Below are 18,824 nucleotides of genomic sequence, written 5' to 3' on the forward strand. Positions count from 1 at the left end.
GGCACTGAATGGGGAGGAGCTACCCCTGAGACGGTGACTGGGATAGAGGTAGAGCTTCTGGGATGGGGGGAGTGGGGAGATGCTGCACAGAGGCCGTAAGGAGAGGCAGCCACGGAAGAGTGGGGAGAGGCTGGTGAGCGCTGGGAGCACCGAAGCCCGGAAGAAAGCTCCCACAAGGAAGGGTTTTAGCCACACTGGGTGATTCTGGCCAGAGCCCCAGAGCCCCAGAGCCCCAGAGCCCACCGACCCCTGAGAAAACGCTGCTGGATGATGGCGCATGGCCGCGTGGCGGGAGAGGGAGGAGGCTGTGTGTTTCGAGGGAGTAACAGACAGAAGGGGCATTCTGATGGTTGTTCTCAAAGGTGGAGAGAGGATACATGAAGGACTAGGTTTCCTGAGGAGGGGGGAAGGGAAGAGAGTGGTGTTCACAGGGAGGAAACCTCTCTCCCAAGTCAGAGGGCAGCGAGAGAGAGTGGGCCGCGAGGGGGCGGGCAAAGGGGGTCACGCCCGCCACAGGCACAGGCCCCCTGAGGTGAGCAAGGTCATCTCTGCGGAGCGCAGGGTGCGGAAGGAAGGAAGCACAGCGAGCAGCAGGTGTAGACAAGGGCTCTGCAGAGTGCGCCAGGGCGGCAGCAGGAGAGGAATGAACGGATTGCAGCAGAGGGGGCGGGTGAAGCCGGAATCATGAATCTATAATAGGGCTGGTCTGTCGGCTTCCGTACTTCTCCCTGCGATGCTTTGGGAGGAGAGAGATGGGGGCAGGGAGAACCGAGACAGGGGCAGCGGTGGCCTCAGTTTCCCAGGCTGCCCAGCCTTCAGAGAGACCCTCCCAGCCTGGCCTCTTCCCGTGAACGACCCAGCGAGGAGGTCCGTTCGCCCGGCCTTGTCGCCTGGGGAACGCTGCACTTTGCAGAGCTTGAGGCCATTTCTACTTGGCCCGACTTATCAGTGGGCCCGGTTCTAAAAAAGCCGCATTTGCCCTCCCCTGCTCTCTCTGCCCTGTTCTCATTTTTCTCCCCTCCTTGCTCTGGAGGCCGCAGCTTAATAGCCTGCAAGAGGGTCAGACGGGGAAGATGAATGCTGGCTGGTGGGGGGACTGCCCGGGCCTCTCCGTGAGGGAGGTGATGGAAGGCGGGGAACAGACAACGGATAATCCAAGGAGACAAACAGGCACAGGGAAGAGCTTGCAGGATAATCCGAACGGTATTTCCACTCGTGCTTGGTATGTGCTGTGGTGACCTCAGTGCCTCCGATCTGCTGGTCTAATTACGTCTGGCTTGGAGAACGCTGGTTGCATTTCCCAGAGTAGAGTAGGCAGTGAGGAGAAACCGGGATGGGCAAAAAAAATGTTTGTTGGAAAGCCACCAAGTGAATAATCCTCAAGTGCAAGCACAAGCAGGATGGAGGGTCTGTGATGGCTGCCGTCCTAGGACTTGAGGCACCAGAGCAGTCCAGATGCTGGCAGGTTCCTGATCAACGTATTCCTCACACCTTGTGTGTTGACCCCTTCGTGGCCATGTTAACCAGGGAGAATGGCTGGCAAATCCCTTAGGAGGAATGTCAGGGCAGCGGTCCAGTAGGGCATCCCTGTCCCTACCTGTACCTTGCTGACATGCCCCAATCCACAGGCTGATGCCTCTGGATGCTCTTCGCTGGAGGAACTATGAAGACCCCCAGGGACTGCTGCCCTCCCCTCCCCTCCCCCCCCACCCCCAACATTGGTTGATGCTTCCTTTGCACGTTTGCTATCCATTAGTGTGTGGTCCAAATGAAGGCCGGAAAGGGCCTCCGAGGGAAAGCACATAAGATTGAAGGAATATCCAGGCTCTGGAAACGATCCATTTGAGGAAACATGGGTCCTGGTTTCCGCTCCGGCCTCAGTGTCCTGTCTAATCTTGAGTAGCTCACCAAAGCTTTCGGGGCCTCCGTGTCCCTGCTGATGTCATCTTTCCATCTCAGTCCCTTGAGCGGGGAGGTTAGTAGAACCGGTTTCCAGTCGTCATGAAACCAAGCTGTGCTGTGCCCTAGGCAGTGGCACCCCTAGTTCCTCCCAGACTTATGACGGGGCTGGACTGTTTCTCAGGGTCCAGACAAGGGACTGTGGCTAATCTAGAGCCACCTGACCTGTGTCTAAGGCCTTCCTCCCAGCTACTTACCAGTTGTTTGACCTTGAAGTTATTCTTTACCTCAAGGTCAACTTTTTATCCATAAGACTTATACCCTAACACCAAGATGTTTGGGGAAATAAGATAACATGTGAGAAAGCATTGTGCAAATTCTCAAATGTGCTGTCACAGTTAGAGGTTGAGAGGGAGAGGTGGCAGGGAACAGGGAAAGATCAAGGGCTTGAGTCGTACAGAGTTCACAGGCCAGCTATTTGAGAGTTTGTGGCCTTGGACGAGTTGGCGAATGTGTCCTAGTCTTGATTGCATCTTTAATAAGGTGGACGTAAGTAAGCCGGGTCGGGGAATTATCGCGAGGTCCAGATGACATGGTGTTTGTAAAGGGTCAGACGTATAGTAAGTGCTCCCAAAATGTTCCTCCCTGCCCTGTATCTCATCCCTCCCAGGCCTTCAAGTCAAGGTCGACTCAGAAGACGTCATTTGCATACATTTTCAGACGTTCAGCCTGTCCTGGCATTTAGCTGTGGAAATGCCACACTGTCGGCACCTTCCCCAGGGTCTCCTCTTTAAGCCCGTGTCTTCAGTCTTTGGGTTTCTTCTTTCTGTCCAAGGGCCATCCCGTGGTGCTCCACTTCTGCTTCCCCAGCCAGCAGCAGGCTGCTCCGTGATGTTTGCCAGGGTGCCCAGGGGACAGGAGTGCTGGAGAGGGCTCCTTGTCAGAACAATTCTTTTTCCCTGATGAGGGGGCCCACTCCCTGTCCTGATCCTTCTTCGCCCAGAGAGCTGCCCCACATTTCCCACTACTGCTTCCTCTATGCTGGAATGTGGCCAACCTCTAACCCTCCCTGCCAAGGGCATCTGGGAGTCCTTAAGCACCCCGCCACCCCTCATGGCTCCCAGCAGGATGGCACTTAGGCCATTTGACTGGGCACATGTCCAAGCCCCTGTAGTCTTGTTTGTGGACCGCGTGTCTCAAAAATCACCCTTGGGGAGGACAGGGATGTTATTAACAACGTACACTCCCAGACAGCACCCCAGACCAACTAAATAGATTCCAGAGCGTCCAGAAATCTGCATTTTAAATAAGTCCCCGTGTGATTCGTATGCACAGTAAAATTTGAAAGCCGTTGGTGTCTTTTTTTCCTCTCTCATTTTTATTGAGGTGGGACTCCTACAGTGAAACACACAAATCGTTAGGTGTGCAACTTGATGAATTTGTCCACAGGGTTCGTGATGCCCCCCAGGTTACCCCAGCCCAGATGGAGATGCAGAACCCTTCCAGCTCCCCCGAAGGCTCCCTCACGTGGCCTGGAGACGTGGCCACTATTCAGAGTTCCAGCGACATGGGCTAGTCTCGCTGTTTTCAAATTTCATATGATTGGAGCATTGGCTTCTTTCAATGTTATGTCAATACTCCTTACTCTTAAAGGCCCAGACAACTCCTCTTCCATTCCCTGCACTTGCCCTTTCCCCCAAGATAGGTAGGTAGACAGGCAGGCAGATAGGAACAAATGAAAAAAGAAAGAAAGGAAACAGAGTCTTCTAGGTCCTGACCTTAAACCCCTCTGTTGCAGCTTCCTCTCTGTCCTCCCCTCTTCGAGCCTTGTGGAAGTCACGTTCGGTCACTGGCCTTCAAGCCTTAGTGCTCTTGGAGGCTCAGGACCTGTCACTCTGCGGCCGCGGAGGACCTGGCCGCCCATTCCCCTGCCGATCTCTCCATCAGCTGCCGGGACCACTCATTTGTTGTGTGTGGACTGCCAGAGAGTCCAAGCACATTCCAGATGAAATTGGCCAATTTAAGCTACAAATGAAAAGACAAATGAGATGGAAATTGCACAGAACAAGCCTACTTCTCATCAGTAGGTATCAGTCCTGACATGCTGAGCCGAGCAACTTCTTTAGGCTTTTCCCTGCAGCTGAGGTCAGAAAGGCTTTCCCAGCCTCGGTGAACCCCAACCCCTTCGCATCTGGCCAGGGCCAGGCAGAGGAGCAGCCCAGGAAGCTTTGAGGGGAAGCTAGCAGGGGGGAGGCGAGGGGAGGGGTAGGAGGGGACAGGCAGAGGACCCAAAGCAGATACGGAAACAGGACAGTACAAAAAGAGGATTCGGTCATTCCAAAAAGAAGGGGAAAAAAAAACGTTTTGAGCACCTAGTATGTGCAGGCCCTGTGCTGAGTGTTCAGATTACAACAACAGACAAAGCTTGCCCTTAAGGGGCTCCCAGCCCAGGGGAAGGAGAGAGAGAAAAGACGTGAGGAGGAGAGAAAAAGCGAGAAGAGAAGGAAACAAGGGAGGAGCAGCTGGAGGGTGTGCAGGACATCGATGAGCACACACAGCTGGAAAGGAGTGAGAGCATCCCCACCCCCACCCCCACCCCAGGCAAGCCAAGGCCATCTCAAGACCAGGGATGTCCTGGAGCAGAAGGGTACAAAGTCCTGGACCAGGGAAGGCCAACCACGAGGGAAGCCTGGCCAGAAAGCCTCACCGACAGCTGATCGGTTCTTGGTGAAGTGTGGAGGTGTGTGGCTGGCAGGGAGTGAGCTCACCCATCCAGACAACCAATGAGTAAAAAATTCAGATGGGGGCGTATTGCCTATTGTGTAAAGAGGAGTGAAAAACCCAGGAGTTCTCAATCCCTGGAAACTCGTGCATTTTCTGAGTCCAAGTTGTTGCAGAGAGGCAGGGACTACGAATTTGTTTTCATATGGATCCAAGCTAAATACGATTTTTGCAATAATAATAATAATAATGGCAAACACTTATAAAGCACTTACAATGAGCCAGGCTGTTCTAAGCACTTACCATGTATTAGTTCATTTGCATAGTAAATATGCGGGGGGAGGGGGAATACTAATACATTTCAAAGCCAAGCAAGAATGACTTTTGGACTCTCTGTCTCCTCCCCACTGCAGCCCAACACACACACTGTGAAAGCTGACCACTGAAAAGCTCTGAGCCCAATCTCCCTTGCTGGGGTGATGTGACGCAGAAGCCGGGGGGGGGGGGGGGCTAGATTTGGAAACAGCTCCAGGAACGCTTGAATGAGTCCAGATCGTGGGCCAGACCGGCTCACTCTCTCCCTGTCCTTGTCCTCATCCTCTAAGTTGAAGTGCTCCAAGACAGGCCCCACGCTAGGTGCTCAGGTAGAAAGGGACCCAGGAGATGCCCTGAAGATGATGGCTGGTCATTGGGGGGAGCGTGGCCCCCTGTCTGCCCATTACCAGAGCCAGAATCCACATGCATCATGCCATTGTGGATGTCACTAAGCCTGACTGCCATCAGAGAGCTAGTCTCCATAGTGACAGAGGTACACTAGACCCTTTACATCCCGAGGGAGACATCATAGCCCTTCCTGGATCCACGGAGTGGAGACTGCCACGTAATTTTCCCCATCAAACACAGCCAAGGAGGACGGAGAACTGCACGGGGGACGTGGCTAGCGAGGGCAGCGTCATCGAGCTCCGCTTGCCGGGACGTTTCCCTGGACGGGTCTCTGGCACATGCCGCTCAGCACCGCGCACCGCTCCGTATCAGATGGGGTTTGCTTGTTGCAGGAGAGATCACTTTATGATAAACCAGACAGCGCCAACTGTCTGCTGCTTTTCGAGCCACACAGCCACGAGGGACTTCGGTTACACATGGTAGGCCCAACATCTCCATGTTCCACTCTGCTGCCACGCCAAAATAAGGGTGAGGGAGTGGGAAAGTTACAGAAGCCCCCAAGGGCAAGGGAGAGAACGAAAGCAATCAGCAATGCCTATACCGCTTCGGAAGTTGAGAAGCTCACTGACTCGGGTTGATAGAGAAAAACCTGGAGACCCCGGAGGCACCAACGAGAAATGGGCAGATTCTTTTTTTTTTTTTTTTGAAATGTTTACTCATTATTTTTGAGAGAGTAAGAGAGAGTGTGCACCCCCCCTGAGCAGGGGAGGGGCAGAGAGAAAGGGGGGCAGAGGATCCGAAGGGCTCCACGCTGACAAGAGAGACCCCGAGATGGGGCTCGAACTCCTGAACCGCGAGGTCATGATCTGAGCCAAAGTCAGATGCTTAGTCGACTGAGCCACTCAGCCACCCCAGAAATGGGCAGATTCTTGCTATAGAGCCACAGAAAGGCTCAGACATTGGTGACATGTGAAAATAGGGTAGGGAGTACGGCCAAAAACAGGAAAGCGATCCCCCAGAGGAGGTGAGGCAATATATGGAAGAGTGGGGATTTCCTGGAAGTTTGCAAACCAAATGGAGACACCCCCCCCCACCCTTTTCCTCCTGTTGGCTTTAGGAATGCTGGTGGCTGGGCAAATGGCCACATCTGGGGGCTCCACCGACCCCTCCCCATGGTGAGACCAGCAGTTAACAAGCTGTGCCGATGCACACAGAGCTCCCAGTCAGCTTTTAAGCGCCTTGCTCGTAAATATGAGCCAACAGCCAGGGATTACTAGAGTTTTGAGAAGAGCATCAAATATAAAAAGAAACATAAGCCAAAGTAAAGGGAAAACAACCCGAAGAGGCAAGTACTATGCAAGGCACAAAAGAAAACATAAAAACCACCACCACCCATTTGGGACGCCTGGGTGGCTCAGTCGGTTGAGCGTCCGACTTCGTATCAGGTCACGATCTCGTGGTCCATGAGTTCAAGCCCCGCGTTGGGATCTGTGCTGACAGCTCAGAGCCTGGAGACTGTCTCAGATTCTGTGTCTCCCTCTCTCTCTGCCCCTCCCCCACTCATGCTCTGCCTCTCTCTCTCTGTCAAAAATAAACATTAAAAAAATTTTTTTAGGGGCGCCTGGGTGGCTCAGTCGGTTGAGAGACTGACTTCGACTCAGGTCATGATCTCATGGTTTGTGAGTTCGAGCCCCGCGTCGGGCTCTGTGCTGGCAGCTCGGAGCCTGGAGCCTGCTTCGGATTCTGTGTCTCCCTCTCTCTCTGCCCCTCCCTCACTCATGCTCTGTCTCAGAAATAAATAAACATTAAAAAAAATTTTTTTTTTAAAAAGAGCATTTAAAAACCACCACCACCCCTGACATCCTCAGAAAGATGAGGGTGCCCACAGAACACACAGCAGCCTTTTTAAAAATTTGAGATAGAATTCACATAGCATAAAATTCACCCTTTTAATATATACAATGTAGTGGTTTTTCATCTACAAGGTTGTGCACCCATCACCACCATCTAATTCCAGAACATCTTCATCATCCCCAAAAGAAACCTCATACCTGTACAATAGTCACTTCCCGCTTCTTTCCTTCCCCAGCCCCAGGCAAGCACTGATCTCCCTTCTGTCTCTATGCTGGGCCTCCCTATTCTAGACACTTCGTAAGCGGAAGCATACGATACGTGGCCTTTGTGACTGGCTTCTTCCACTCCACACACTGTTTTCAAGGTTCATTCATACGGTAGCAGGTAGCTGGGCTTCCTTCCCTTTTAGGGCTGAGTAAACACTGCACTGTATGGATATTTCACATTTTATTCATTTATCACACGATGGACATTTTGGGTGATTTTTGTTTTTTAAGGAAAATGCAGAGAATAAGAATGAGCTCTTATAAAGTGAACTTACATATTCCGCTTCCTTAAATGAAAATGATCACTCTCCAAATTGCAAGGATCCCCGAGGTGCTCCACAATTGATGAAAAGAGACCCTTCGTGTCTTCGTGAGACGCATTTCAAAATTTCAGAACATCGGGGATAAAGGGAAGAGTCTACAAGTCTCTAGAAAGAGACCGGCTCTAGGGTAGCGGCCGACTTCCCAGCAGTCCCCTGTTGAGATCATGGAAAACTGCCTTCAAACATGCAAGGGAAAGTTGCTTTTAGTCTAAAGTTATATTTCCAGTCAATCTATCAATTAATTAGGGAGAGCAAATGAAGACATTTTCAAACATGCACATTTTCAAGAAACGTCTTTTTCGACGGTACCTTAAGGATGTGCCCCACCGACATGAGAAAAACGACACGAAACCCAGGGAGAGACACCGACGGTAGGAAGACTTACCACCAGAGGGAAGAGCAGGAAGGAATATGCACCAACATAACAGTGGTTAGCCTGAGGAGGTGGAAAAGGAGATTGTTTAAATTTCCCCCATATGTTTTTCCATATTTCCAGATCCGTGAGGGTCTATCTGCTCTGCTAGGCTGAGAACAGCCCCAGGACAGAGCTGGGACTTGTTCATCTCGTTTATCCCGGCACCTGGCAGAGGACAGGCACAGAATCAATGCTTCAGTTGAATGTATGGAGGGAGGGAGGAGGGAAAAAGAAAAATTAGGAAGGAGAAATCCCCCACCAAATGTAGACTGGAAACTGAATGGGACCAGCGTCGGGATGCCATAAAGTTTTTATAGACCTTCTGGCTGGGAAATCAGGTTGGCTAGAGAACAAGGAAGGTGACCAGCCTCGGACGTCCCTCAGGGCTCCCCCGCCTGGGGCCAGGGGAGCCAACTCCTGCTGTAAATAATCCCCCCCACCCTGCCCACCAACATGGAACTTCACAGTTGAGAGGGACCAGCTTTCCTGTGGCCAAGTACTTTTACTGGCCTCGTCAGAATCAGAAGCCCAGAGTTCCAGTGTGTGACCTCCTACCCGTGTCTTCCCTGCTCTGGGCCTCAGTTTCTTCCATTGAAAAACAAGGACGCAAAATGAAATGGGTGTGAGGTGCCTTCCAGCTCTGACCTGAGACCCTGCAACATCCCGGGCAACGGACGACCAGCTCACCTTGCTTAGGCGCAGAAGCTGCCCAAGGCGCGGGCCCCCACGTGAGGGTAGAGATGGGGGGGAGACTCCACCTCCCAGCCACCTCCTTCCACCCGCGCCCACAGCTTCTGAAATGGGTGCAGGTGCAGAACAGCCTTGGGCCAGTTTTTTCCCCCAGGAGGCAGACACTGGCCTGGGACAGCAAGTACGCAGCCAGCCGCCAAATCAGAATCGCCCGCTTCGGAACTAGTCCCAGTTCCATCGGCAGGTTTCTGGGCTCAGGGGCCAGAGGACTGGGATGGGTATTTGCATGTGAACAAGCGCTCCTGGTGACCCTTGGGCATGTTGACTTGAGAACTGGTGGATCACGGGGGCTGGGATTTGGGAGAGGAGGTTCAGCGCTCATAGTCGAACTAACTACCAATGCATCCAGCACCTACTCCACGTGGGGCACTTTTTGACATCTCTAATCTTTACAACAACCACCCCGTAAAGTAGGTATTATTACTCTAATTGTACAGAAGAGAAAACCGAGACCCAGAGCAATTAACTGGCCAGACATCACACCGCTAAGCAGACAAAGAGCCAACATTTTTAACTCTGGTCCTTCTTCGCCCCTTCTACCGCACAAGCCTGGCTCTTTGCTTAGGGCCTAAACGGCTGTTTCCTGCCTGCCTCCGGTGTTTGGAGGTGCCCTGCTGAACTGGGAGGGGAGGGGGGTTCATGCAGAGGAGGAGCGGAGGGCACAAGGGGTCCGCTGCCCTTCACTGCTTTGCCCTGTCCCTCTGCCTCTCAGGCCAGTCTCAGGCTCCCAGGAGCCATTTGGACAGGGCGTGAAGTATCCGCAACTTCCGTCTTCCCCCCCCCTTCCCAGCTTCCTATCGTCTCCCTAATTAAAGACGCCCGGAATAATTCCCCCTGCTGTGTGCTGCTGGCAGTGTGCCCACAGCCCTCCGGGAAGGCAGCTGCGGCACCTGGTACCCTGGCACCGTGGAGACACCTGGGCACCCGCAGGGGACATCTGGGGAAAGGGGACAGAGCAGGGGAGAGAGGAAGCAGCCCCGGGCTGGGGTAGAGGAGGCCGAGGTAATGAGTAAGCCCTACATTTGGGAGGAGGGAGGTGCCAAGAGTTCTCACCCCTCCCATCCCCACCCCCCACCCCCACCCCTGCACCTTAGGCAGAATTACCCAGTCCCCATTCTAAAGAGTTTTCTGAGAGTTTCCGTCAGCCCTGTCGCCCGCTCGTGTATCCGACAGCGCCTCGGTCAGGATGCTTTCTGAGAAGCCCCCACCCCAGAGCCTTGGCCTTGGCCCTGGCCGTTCCCTCTGCCTGACAGTGACCAACCACTTGGCTTGCCCGGGACAGAAGGGGTTTGGGGGGGATTCAGGACTTAAGCGCTAATGCCGGGAAATAGGGATGAATTAGTCACCGTGCCCCACCTCCTCCTCATTCAGGTTTCAGGCCGCGTGTCCCCTCCCCAAAGAGGCTTCCCTGGCCCCTCGGAGGAAAATGGCACCAAGCCACGCCCCCCTGACTCCGTGTTGAGTGACGGGACTCGTTTTCTGTTGCTGCCACGGACTTCGCGTACACTTAGCCGCTTGGAACAGCACCCACATGGCGGCCCACAGTTCTGTGGGTCAGAAGCCCATCTGGGCTGGCTTGGCTGGTTTCCCTCTGCTCCGGGTTTCAAAAGGCCAAAATCAAGGTGTCGGCGGCTCTGGAGAGAATCTGCTTCTGAGTTCGCTCAGGCGGGCATCTTTGGAGGGCCATCCTCCTTTCCATGTTCCTTCAGAGCCCTTGGCACCATCTGACGTCATATTTACTTACATGCTCCATGTAAATGAATGATTCTCCATTCATTGTCCATCCTCCTCCCCTATCCTAAGCTCCACGAGGGAAAGGATCGTGTCTCTATTCACTACGGTGTCCCTAACCGTCCCTAAACAGTGCCTGGCGCGCAGTAGGTTACTGGTGTCGGTTGAATGAATGAATGTTACAAGGGCTGCTGAATGCTCAGTAGAAATGAGAACTTCTGGCAACATCCAAGGAGGCTTCCCAGAGCTCACCCCTCAGCTGGTCAGATCACAGGCGGTCCGGCAGGGAGTCACCCGAAGGCTAGAGCGCCCCCTCCTGGCAGCTGCGCTGGAGCCCTGAGCCCGGCTGGCTTCCTCTCTACCTTCTGACCTGCCGCTTCCCCACCCTGCCCTTCTGACTTATTCTCCCCTTCTCCCACCCAGCACCCCCAGATCCTCGGTGTCCCTGCCTGAGGGTCCTAAAGGGCAGACACCTGAGGCCTGGTGAAGAGGTGGAGGACCGGTCCAGGAGGAGGCAGAGACTGCTATGCCTCCGCTGGGTTCAAAGCCAATCCACCTGGGACTTCAAACAATTAATTTCCCCAATCTGCAAAACGATCAGCTTCGGAGGGAAAACAATTAGCCCAGTGCAAATTGTAATTGTCATCTCACTCCTGATTTTAATTTGGACTAATGAGGGCTAAGTGAGCCAGTCTTCCCACTGCCCCGTGGCCCTGGGCCCTCACCCGCCAGGGGCATTTAACCCTCAGCTGCCCACCTCGCACGAGGGCTGAGGGACGCTTGCAGGCTGGCACGGGGCCGTGGCTGGGCTGAGCAGGAGAAAGCAGGTGCCGGCAGGAGGGAGGGAAGAAGAGAGTGCCTCCGGCCCACAGGGGAGCTGCCTGTTTACAAGGCCCCTAGGCAATCAAAGTTTTATTGAACAGAATTGACTACTGGCTCGCTCCTCTGTCACAGCCAGTTAACTCTGGCTGCGCAGTCTCCGGGGACCTGCTTCCAGGAGCATCTGTCTGCCTCCCCTGGGCCAGGGCGCCTCTGCCCGGCCCTGTTCTTCCTCACCCACCCCGCTGCTCTTCGTAGAGGGGCTGGAGAGGGCTCTCGGGCCCACCACCCGCTGGTCACGGGGGTCGGTCTAACGCCAACTCCCACTGAACACGCCAAGGCCTAGAGAGGGAAGGGACCTGTGCTAGGTCACACAGGGGTCCGTCATGCTTTGTTATTATTACTGAATGGTGTCCTCTGTCCTCAGACACTTCTTTCCTCTGTGGCCCGAGGCTTGGCAGCCAGCGTAATGCCCGGGGTACTGCAGATACAGGAGAGAAGGAAGAATGCCAGGGCCCGAGTCCTCGTCTGTGTTCTTCTACCACGCCCCTCCCCCCCACTTAGCCTCGGCTCCGGTTAGGTGGGTTCGATTCATTCATTCACGCATCACTCGTTCATTGCTGCAGCCGTGGGCAGGGCGGGGGGGGGGGGGGGGGGGGGGGAGGGGGCATACTAGGTGCCGGGACACAGAGACAAGTAAGGCCCATTCCTGTCCTGTAGGACCTCACAGTCTAGTGGTTCAGCCCTGGGCCCCAAACCCTCAGTGGGTGGCTTGTCCATGACCCCAGATCCCGAGTGGCGGCAGGTAAAGGAGTCAACCCTGGCTTCTGGCTTCTGCCCCTGGCTGCGGGGCCACCCTCAGCTCACCCACATCTTTGGGTCGCTGCTGCTTGTAAGTCTGGAGTCAGGAATCCTGAGCTCTTGTCCCGGCTTCCCCACCAATTTGCCATGTGACCTTGCGCACATCCCTTCCCCGGGCTCTCCCGTCTGGAAGCCAGGGCCCCGGGTTCCGCAGCTTCCGCCTCTGGATTCTGTGACTCTGGCACAACCTCATCCCGGTTCCATGTGCTGGTGTCTGGCCCCGGCCTGCCACCACCGCTGGGTCACCTGGAGGCCCTGAGCCTCCTGTTCCTCATCTGCAAAGCGGGGAAGGTGGCGACCAGCTGTCTGCGTGGTGAGGTCTCCCTGCAGGTGAAAGTGTTTACAAAGTGGCCGACGAGCGGCAGGTGCCCACGGACCCCACGACTAGGAGAGTGTTATTACTGTGCCCCGGTGGTCCCTACCTCTCAGACGCCACCCTTCACCCCAGTGGAGGCAAGTGGGCCGGTGGAAGGTACACGAAACGGGGAAGCGGGAGAGGAAGGGCTTCTCCCTTTCTCGGCCTCGGCTTCCCGGGGCCGCTGGGCTGGATCATGTCTCCGGCTCCTAACCCTGACGAGCCCAGTTCTGCAGTGGAGACCCCTCCAACAGCGAGGGCAGCCTGCGAGAGCTCACAGCCTCATCGGTGTCCTGCCCGGGCCCCTCTTGCTGTCTCCTGAAGGAAGGCTGCCCTTCCCCAACATTCTCCTCCTCTTGGCATTTTCTCCATCATCTCCTCCCTCCCCCCTGCGTGCCCCCAGCCCGTTTCCCTTCCCCACTGCTTGTCTGGCCTTTGGTGACTTTAGCTGGGCCGCCTGCCTGGAATCTCTTTCCTCCCTACGCTGCCCCCACACCCACGTCTGCTCCGGCGGAGGCCGCATCTGCCTCCCACCTCTCCTGGGCCTGGCCCGAGGGAAGGGAGGTCGGGTCCACAGCCTCGGTACCCGTTCCCGTTAGAGGAGGCTTAGAACCCATCATCAGACGCTCGTCTCTTGTCACCAAAGAACAGGAACCAGCCCCTCCAGCATGGCTGCCTCCTCATGGCAGGACGTTCTCACGGCAACCCCTGTTGCTGCAGCGTGAGCCGTGACCCCAGGTGTTCGAGTGTCTCCCCCTCCCCTCAGAACGCATACCTGGTCTTTCACTTCTGCTCAGATATCTCATGCCCGTCGGCCGATGGGGTCCGCGGAAATGCAGCCTGCCCCGTGGAGAAGCAGGTGTCCTGCTGGGGGTGGGGAGGTGAGGGCAGACCTGGGATCTCCATCTGTGGTTATCAAGGGCTACCTGGGGAAGCATGCAGGCCCCTGGGTTTCACCTCCAGAGAGGCCAATTCTGGGAGACTGGGGTGGATTCCAGGAATCTTCGTGATGAACAGGCACTCTGGCCGGATGATTGTGGCTCGGAAAGACCTTGGACCACCGTCTGTGAAACATTGGTCTGGATCCACCAGGCAGAGCTCTTGTCGCCTGCTCTTATTTTTTTGTAAGTTAATTTGAGAGAGAGAGTGCAGGAGTGGGAGAGGCAGGGGAAGGGGCAGAGAGAGGGGGGGACCGAGGATCTGAAGTGGACTCTGTGCTGACAGCTGAGAGCCCGATGCGGGGCGCGACCTGACGAACCGGACGGTGAAATCATGACCTGAGCAGAAGGCTGACGAGTAACCGACTGAGCCACCCAGGCGCCCCTTGTCTCCTGTCTTTAATGCCCTGGAGTTTAGGGGCAGAGAGAGAAACCATCAGCTCCCTGCTCCTGTCTTGTCAGGGGCCTCAAGGAGCGACTGACCCTAGGTTTCTAGGCTGCTCTCAGCACCCTCTTCCTGCCTGGGTGGCCCCTGGCAATCCTGACCTGCGCCCCCGCTGCACTGGCTGAGGAGTGGGAGCCACAGGAGAGGGGAGGGGCTGCTTGGGGGGCGGCAGCTGGGAGCAGGGACGATCTCTGTAGGAAAGATATTTCTCTCCCCGGGGATAAGGCAATGCTGCGGTGTCCCAGCGAAAGGTTTTAAGGCCCCTCTCACCTTTGCGGACATACTTTGTGATCCAAGCACTTTGAGTTCTTCACCTGGGCTCACTCAGCTGATCACAGCCCCAGGCGTCACATGTCACATACGGATGCTATGGAAGCTTCAGCATAGCCCCTCACAGGTTCCAGACCCCAGCCCAGAGAGCAGCGGTGTCTTTGTCATTAAGGCACAAGCACATCTTGTCATCCTAGGACCCACGGGAGCACCAATACCGCACCTCCCATCCTCAGGCCATTTCGGCTGCTTGCCCCTCAGAATGACCCAGGTGGGGGGCGCCGGGGTGGCTCAGTTGGTTAAGCGTCGACTTCAGCTCAGGTCATGATCTCGCGGTCCGTGAGTTCGAGCCCCGCGTCGGGCTCTGTGCTGACAACTCAGAGCCTGGAGCCTGCTTCCGGTTCTGTGTCTCCCTCTCTCTCTGCCCCTCCCTCACTTGTGTTCTGTCTCTCAAAAATAAATAAAGAGTAAAAAGTAACAGGTGAGGGGCGCCTGGGTGACTCAGTCTGTTGAGCATCCAGCTCTTGATTTCAGCTCAGGTCATGATCCCAGGGTGGTGGGATCAGCCCCGAGCCAGGCTCTGAACTAAGCATGGAGCCTGCTTTAAGATATTCTCTCTCTCTCTCTCCCTCCCTCCTTTGCCCCTCTCCCCTGTCCCCCCCCCTCAAATAAAAATAAAAGTAACAGCTAAAATTAATAATGCTAGTTGGCCCAATATATCCCCCAAATTATCATTGCAACATTTAATCAGCATAACAAACTTATTAATGAGATATTCCGCAGCCTTTGTCCATATTAAATCTTCTCAAGCTGGTGTTCATTTGCATGTGCAACGCATCTCAGTTTGGCCACATTTCAAATGCTGGGTGGCCATATATGGGCTACCATATTGGACAGGGTGACTCAGCATAAAATCCGGAGCCATCTTCTCTGGCCTCTGCCTCCCCTGACTTCCTACTGTCCTCAGGAAGCAGCCCTTCCCTTCCCCTGGGCTCTTTCCGGGTTGTGCTCCTCTCCTCTTCCCTCTCACCTGCCCATCTTCCAGTCCACCTCTCTCTCTCTCTCTCTCTCTCTCTCATCCCCTCTGTCTCCTTAGCTCTCTCCTGGAGAAGGCCTTATTGTCAGACAAGAAACCTTTAAATAGGTGAGACAAAGGTGACAAATGTTCCTCATTTACATTCAGGTTCTATCTGGCATTTTTGGCCCCGGTGAATGACACCTCTATCAAAACATCTCATTTGGAAATGTCAGAGTGGCCTTTGATAAGTCATCAGTCACCCTGATGGCGGCTGACAGGCGGTAGCGGTGTGGTGGTATCTAATACGCTGTGGAATGCGTCTTCCGCAGTTGCGTAGTATTTTATTTATCCAACATGGCACGAAATCCCTCCTGAAGGAAAGAAACCGTTAACCTTGCCACACTAGGCTCCCCGAAGCTTCTTTTCCCTTCACTCTCCAGCCTCCCTTCCCGCCCCGGAGGCAGAATCTTCCAGTCACCGCAAGCCACACTCTCAGGCACCTCCTCTCCCGCTCTGACAGGAGTCAAGCCAACCACCCTCGCGGTGCCCCTTCGGGAAGCCGTAGAAGGCGCACGCCCGGCCCTGAACCCAGGTGCTTGGGGTCGCCTGTGACTCTCACCTGGATCGTGAACCCGGGAGGAAACCCAGCCTCCTCTGCAGACAGCCTCCTCTTCCCGGATGTGATTGCCCGTCATCCCCCTTCCCTTCCCCGTCTCCCTCCCGCCCTGCCCCAGCTCCTCCAGCCCTCCGGAGCCTGGCCCAGAGCCTGCCTGTGGCTGCCGAGAAAGCATAGAAATGTGCCAAGGTTTTTCTGATCACGTATTTCTGATCAAAAACAAAGGCCACTCAAGTCCTTGATGGGCGGGGCTCGTTCAGTCCAAGCAGCTGGCTCCTGGCTCCTTCCCCCATTTCACCCTTGTGTCTGGAGTCCCCCTCTTTTCTCATTCCGGAGCGCTTCCTCCTCCCCTCCCCATGGTTCCTCCCCACACTTTGGGGGTTGAGGCTTGGGCCAAGTAGTGCAAGTAACAGATTTGGTGGGTTAGAAACGGGTGGCATAAAGGCTCCTGGCTTGTCCCTGAGCTAGAGGAAGAAACCGCTATGTTAAAATAGCCACAGGCCACGGAAGCGTCTAGACGGTTACCTTGTAAACATAAACCCCAGCATGAGATGCGCTGACCCGCATCCAGACGTGTTGGTTGTCTGTCCAAAACCACTTTGGCACCTGATTCAAACCATCCTCCGACGATTCTCTTTGTCTTCGTCATCAGTGAAGAAGAAATACCCCATGCGCGCGCGCACACGCACACACACACACGCACACACTCACACGATTTTTCAGCGTGAGCCTTTCCCCGTTCCTGCTTCCTCCGGGTGCTGTGTGATGATTTCTGCAGAAGACAGCATCTCGTAAAGAAAAGAATGCTCGCTCTGGAGCTGAACCAGCCCGCTCTGATTTGAGCTCTTCGGGCGCGGTTCTTTGCCAGGAAGCCGCTTCTGAGCCTCGGCGTTCTCATCTGTGAGATGGGCCAAGGATGCCAGTCTCATAGAGCTAGACCCACCACTACCAGCGGTCACCACCCCCCTTCCTCATCCCTCCCCGCCCTCTCCCTCTCCCTGTGCAGCTGTCGGGGGGAGCAGGTTCCGGGCTGGCTGGCAGAACCCTCTGCCCTCGCCTCGGGCCTTGGATTCGCCACGTGTGGAATCCAAACGGGATGGACGCATCAGCCTCTGTCGCCCGCCTACGCATCTAGTCTGGACATGGGGTCAGGCCCTACTTCAGCAGGACCCACGTGAGCCACCCCTGAGGGGGGACTGCCACCTTCATAGAAAGCCTTCTGTTAAGGGGGACCCCGCTGCCAGCCACAGGCAAGCACACCATTTGTTAGTTTACCTCCCGCCACGTTTATTGAGCACCAACTGCTTGTGGGACTCTGTGCGAGGCAAAGGCAGAGCCGGGATGACGCAGGCCCAGCCTGTGCTCTGGAGAAGCTCGGACTGGGGAGGCAGAGGATCACTCCGTGGCTCCCGCCGGACTAGGGTGGGTGCTGTGAGAGCAAGAGGAGGGCGAGAACGCGCCACAAAGGAGAGGACAATTGAGCTGGCGCTCGGAGGGTATTTAAGAGCTCCCCAAGCAGAGAATGGAAGGACGTTCCAAAACAACAAGTTCAAAGTCCTGAAAGCACAAAAGAGAACAGCCAGTGCCTACACAGCTTGGGGAAAGAGAAGAGGAGGGGAGGGCCTGGAGAGGTGAGCAGGGATGCGACTGGGGTGGGGGGGGGGGGCGCCGCTGCTGGAGTAGCCAAGGGCCCTGCCCTTCAATCGAGGGGAGCAGTGATCTCTCTCATCGCAAGACAAAAGATGTGTGTGATACAGAGAGAAAGCCCAGATGGCAGCTGTGGGATGTCAGGACCGAGCACCGTGAGGGACACTTCATGGAGGAGGAGGGGCCCCAGGCGAGCCATGAAGGCTCAGAAGATTCCGGTCCGTGTGGAGAAAGCGGCTTCCGATCCCCATTCACATGCCACCAAGCAGCCGTGTCCCCGGGGGGGGCCCCCTTTCCTCTGACACCGTAGCGACGCAGCAGACGGACGGAGAGTGCGGGGCTCCGCCCGTGCCTGCTGGCGGAGAGAACTCCCGTATCGAGCGCCTTCTCTGTGCCCACACTGTGCCAGATTGGCCATATTGCGTCGTTTAATCCTCAGAATAACCCCGTGAGGTATCATTCCCATTTTGCAGCTACAGAAACTGACAGAGAGGTTAAAGAATTCGTTCAAGGTCACACAGCTAGTAAGAGACTGAAGTCGGGATATGAACTCAGGTCTTTCATGTTCTAAAAGCTTTGTTCTTTCCGCCCCCCCGCTGTACAGAGCATTTGGATCCCAGCTTCCTGAACCTGATCTCCTTTTAGCCCCGGGGGTTCTGGAGGAATTTATATGACACTGATGCTGCCTTCATCATTAGAAGGCTGTCACTAGGGTGACAGGGAACAGTAGATATGGAGCTGTCACAATGAGAAAAATGAGGTGATGGGGAAGGCACTTCATCACTGCTTCTGGATTAGAGGCAGCCACCGCTCTGCCTGGCAGAAGACTCTGTCGTCGTTCCGCTTCGGTTGCACCCCCCGAACCCGTCCTAGCCCCCCGTCTTCAAGCAGGTGGAATCTGGGCCTCAACCCCCCCCCCCCCCCCCCCCATTTCCGAAAGATGAAATAACCTTTATGGAAAGGTTGGCCAGCCCACCATCTTCAGAACGGCCCAAGGAGGAGGGCAGTGCTTCTGAACGCTTTGGGGGTCACAGACCCCGCTGAGAACCTGAAGCAGGCGGTGCCCTTCTCTCCGTGTGCACACACACGCTCACACGCACGTGTGTCTGCACAGAGCTGGAGGCATTTCCACGCTCTTCAGCCCATCTGTGGACTCCAGAGGCTCGGTGGGTGTTCTTTCTGGAGATGCTGGGGGAATAGATTCATGATAAACATAGTTCCTGACCGTGTTTC

The sequence above is a fragment of the Panthera uncia genome, unplaced genomic scaffold (assembly GCF_023721935.1).
Source record: "Panthera uncia isolate 11264 unplaced genomic scaffold, Puncia_PCG_1.0 HiC_scaffold_1441, whole genome shotgun sequence".
NCBI classification, from domain to species: domain Eukaryota; kingdom Metazoa; phylum Chordata; class Mammalia; order Carnivora; family Felidae; genus Panthera; species Panthera uncia.